Raw genomic sequence first — 4,956 nt, 5'->3', positions numbered from 1 at the left:
TACTCGAGGGTTCATGGCATCTCTATATAATTTAAAGATAAACATAAGATACGCTTGATTTAATATATCAAATGACATAGGATAGTTGTAGCAATGTATGAACTATTAGCAGTAAATACGAAGGTCAAGTTGAATCACTTGCCTTGAGAAAGGCTGGTCTGGTCTGACTGGTAGGAGCAACTGGAGCTTCACTCGACCTTTATGGCAAGTTTTCCCTCGTCTCGAGATCCTACATAAATAATAATAATCCTCATTATAATATATTCTCACCAACTTAACCTATTTACAACCCGAAATTAAACACAGATGACACTTAGGCTTATATGCACTTAATTTTATATTCACTTTTAAATTACAATTGTACAAACATAGCCACATAATCACATATCATATATTAATACCAAATAACACCATATACACCATAATGCAACACTAGGCTTGGATGATCTCGACTCACAACTTAAGTCACTTGGTCGCTAAACTAGACAAAGTCTTCAAATTTTGGCTTCCTAACTCGATGTGCCTTTACTAAACTATCCAAAACCTATTGACCCTCACCTGTGCCTTTTGCTCTACTGACCTTATACTATCTTACAACTATGGTGGTCAACCTAAATCTCACTCCTAAGTGTTCTAAAACTATGCGATAAGTGAACGTGCTCACTGGAGCAAATTTCAGAATGACAACTATGGTTTCTTGAGTGCATTAGACACTCTTAAACTACAAGTTTTCCTTCAAAAGTTTTACACAAGACTCTCCTGACCTAAGGGCATCTCCTAAACCTGATGTGGCTCAAGGGCCTGGCTTGGGCCTTCTTGGGCCTAAGCTAAAAGTCCAAGGTTCCCCTGTTTTTCTGGGCAGAAAATGCCCTGACTTGAATTAACTTGTGACACATGGTTCTAACTCATATCCTATGAAATATGGTTGGAAAAACTTCTCTGACACTCCCTCTAACTAAGGCCCAATTGGTCCTAATGAGGGTCTACCCATGACATGGTCAAATCTCCCTATTTCTAAGTTGCAACAAAACTGTCCCCTGCTGGACAGATTTTGTTATTCTACTTGTGCACCTAACCAAATGACATGCAAACCTCCAACCAACACCTAAAACCTTTTATATACTCCCAATACTAACTTCTGGTGTCTTGGGCCTCAAAGTGCACATCAATGACATGGTCAAAACTTACTCTAAACCTCAGGGTACTAAACTGATTTTCTGCAGAAATTATAACTCTCATTTCTCCAAGATTTTGACTTGACAAACTCAACTACCAACAACCCAATACCCAAACCAAGACTTAATCATGGTGATCTACTGAACTAACTCCCTTATTCTCAAAATAACTTTGGTGGAGATCATCCTTACCTAAGGTGCAATTATGGCAAAATAAAAGAAACTACACTTCACAACTCACAAATCATCAAGTTTTTGAAACAACAAGATATACATTTTTATAAAAGATAACCACAAATTATTATCATGCATCAAGGAGCATTAATCAATATTAACACCTTATTTCTACTGAAATTAAAGCTTACTAACAAAATCTTTCCAAATGATCAAAATTTTCCAACATTCCAAGAGAAATTTACATGCATGCATGTCTTCGAGTTTTACCAATCAAAGCAACATGTTTTCTAAATATATATTACCATGAAATTGACATGCAAGCCTATAATAAGCTATATCTAGATGATCACTTAGCATGCAAAGGGTTTTATCAAGACTTCACTAAGATTTTCATGTTATCATCACAAAAACACACAAAGTGGAACATGACAACCAAAACACCATCCATTCGGCTCCTATCAAGTCATGGCCGAATGGATTAGGGTGAAAACAACATTTGCATGAGTGTAAAATACTCATGTCTAGCCATTCTGAACCCTTTGCTACTATAACTCAAGGTGAAAGCCTTGAATTTACAAGAATCAAGGATATTCACTTGGAGTTTTAACAACACACCACCATGCAAGGTCATCACATAAGTTTTTCTACTCTAAACTTTTAAGATATACAAGGACAACATGTAGGGAGTAGGATTACTTGATAATAGGATGATTGTTTGAGTGAAAAATGAAGAAAGAAGGGGATGGGGGCTCGCTTTTTGGGAATTGCCGAGAGGGGAGGGGGGAAAGCCGAGAGGGAGGGGAAGAAGGAGATGAGAGTGAAGTGGTGGGGTGAAGTGAAGTGATGATCACTTCTTTGAGTTGTTTTTATGTCTTGATTTGACTATAATGTGAGTGGGTTTGAGAAATGACAAGGGTATCCTTCTAGCTAGAACTAAGCTAACTTGTATGCAAGGTCAAGGAGGTAATTTGGCTACTAGTTCATGAGTTAGTGGGTTTGGAATTGTCCTCTTTGTCCTTGAAAAGAATGAAAGGGTGGTTTGCATGCAAGGGCTTTCTTGTAATTTGCTAAATATGACAACTAAAATTTATAAAGATTTATTTTTATAAAATAAAATACAAGTTCAAAAATTATAAAATTTATACCATAAAATAACTTGGATTTTTAGAAATTTTATAAAACTACTTTTGAATTTTGTGAACAAATAACTTTTTAAAAAGATATTTATTCAAGGTTTAAGATATTCCTTAAAAATCAAAAATGACAGAAATAATTAAACTTTTGATTTGAAAAATCATATACCACATATCGAAAATTTAAGACGCAAATATTTTCATTCACACAAGCATACAATAGTTGAATATATTGGCATTCGGCTTTATAATTACACCAAATTTTACAATTAATATTACACGGAAATGCCGGTTGTAACATCCTCTTCCCCTTAAGGGATTCTGTCCCCAGAATCTAAGAGAACAGATGAGGATACCGGGAACACATATCAGACTCTAACTCCCAAGTCGATTCTTCGACCTTAAGGTTCCTCTAAAGCACTTTTACTAACTTTACTGACCTATTTCTAAGGCTCTTCTCTTGCCAGTCGAGTATTTTAACCGGTTGCTCCACAAAAGACAGGTCTGCCTGAATTTCTACAGGTTCATATTCTATCACATGGCTAGCGTCAGGATTATACTTTGTTATGGATTAAAACTACTATATATAATTGCTGTATTTAATACTAAGGAACGTGAGCTCCAAGGCTCGATTTGACTGCTCTTGTATTTCGTGACTCAATCTGCCTTAACAAGATGCCTACGTATCTTGCTGATTGCCAAGGATCAAGTCAAAAAACGTAGTTCTTGATTATTGGGGGTGAGACCCCTTATATAGATGTGGGAGTCCTTGAATTGGACTTGGTATAGGAGACTTGGTGGATAAGCCTCTGAATTAGGAAAGACTTAGGAGTCCTAGGAAGTAGGAAGCTGATTCCTTATCCTTTTAGGTCCCCTTGAGGCTAATCTCTAAGGATTTATATCCTCATCGGGACTCTTTTCAACATCTGATTTCTCCCTTATTAATTAATTACGAAATTAATTAATAATCAGGGCTTTTTGGGCCTTTTTTATTCCACCAGGCCTGATCTGGTCCGTCAGGCTTAACCTTTCTGGTCTGAATATTATACATCTTATTATTGGGCCTATCAGCCCATTAATTATAAAATCAGGACTTATTTATCCCTATCATTTGCCCCCCAACTTTTGGGAAACATTGATTAGGTTTCGCAGAAGTTATTCGTTCCCTTTCAGGGTTTCGTTTTTGCGTAAAGTGTGGAGCGACCTACACATTTACAATGAATCTTCCTTTTATTCAGAAATTATCTTAATTTCCAGGAATTTCTCCCTAATTTTCTGGGATTTTTCCTTAATTTCTGGATTTTTCCCTTAATTTCTGGGATTTATCCTAATTTTTCTGGATTTTTCCCTTAATTTCTGGGATTTATCCTAATTTTTCTGGATTTTTCCCTTAATTTCTGGGATTTATCCTAATTTTCTGGATTTTTCCCTTAATTTCTGGGATTTATCCTAATTTTTCTGGATTTTTCCCTTAATTTCTGGGATTTATCCTAATTTTTCTGGATTTTTCCCTTAATTTCTGGGATTTATCCTAATTTTCTGGATTTATTCCTTATTTCTGAAAATATTAATATTTTTCAGAAATTATTTAAGGAATTTCCTTATTATTATTATTATTATTTTTTTTTTTTTTGATTTTCCAGGATTTTTCTTCCTTTTCTCTTTTTTTTTTATGCAGATTTCGACCAGGAATCCATTCGGCCAGGATCCTGGTCGAATTAACCTTCAGTATGCCCTGGTCGACTGAATTTCGAGCAGGTTCTATTCGATCAGGAATCCTGGTCGAATTTCGGCCAGGATTTTCACCCCTTCTTTTTTTCTTTTTCTTTTTTTTTTTTTTTTACAATTTTCGACCAGAAATTTTTCGACCAGGATTTTTGTCCCTTTCGGTCAGGAGTCCTGCTTTTTGACCGAATTAGCCATCATTTGATGCCTTGGTCGAAGCAATTTCGGGCAGGATCCATTCGACCAGGATCTTGCCTTGCTTTCTGGTCGAAAGTTCTTCTATTTTATTTATGCTCGATCAGAATTCTGACCATTTCGGTCAGGAACTAATATTTTGACCGATTTAAGTACCATTTCGTGCCTTGATCGAAGCAATTTCGACCTCCTGTATTTCGACCAGGATTTCCCCATTATTCCTGGTCGAATTGGGTCATATTCCTGATCTTTTTATCCATTTCTCCCTGGACTTTATTTTTGGGCCACCTTCACTTAGCTGGGCCTTCATTCTTTTGGCCCATTATGACTGGATTTTGGGTTATGGGCTGTTAACCTTAAATATCTGGGCCCTTTTCTGGGCTTTTTAAACACTTGGGCCCTTAGCTGGGCTTTATTTTTTCAAGGTTTTTTTTAGAATTGGGCCTCATTTCTAAGCCCAAATTCCAAACTCTTCTAATATCTTTCTGGATTCTTCCAAAATCTTGAAAAAACTCAAGTTTTTCTTTTGATTTTTTCTAGAATTCTCTTGA

Source organism: Apium graveolens, chromosome 1 (genome assembly GCF_009905375.1).
Source record: "Apium graveolens cultivar Ventura chromosome 1, ASM990537v1, whole genome shotgun sequence".
In the NCBI taxonomy this organism is placed as follows: Eukaryota; Viridiplantae; Streptophyta; class Magnoliopsida; order Apiales; family Apiaceae; genus Apium; species Apium graveolens.
This window is presented reverse-complemented; position numbering follows the sequence as displayed.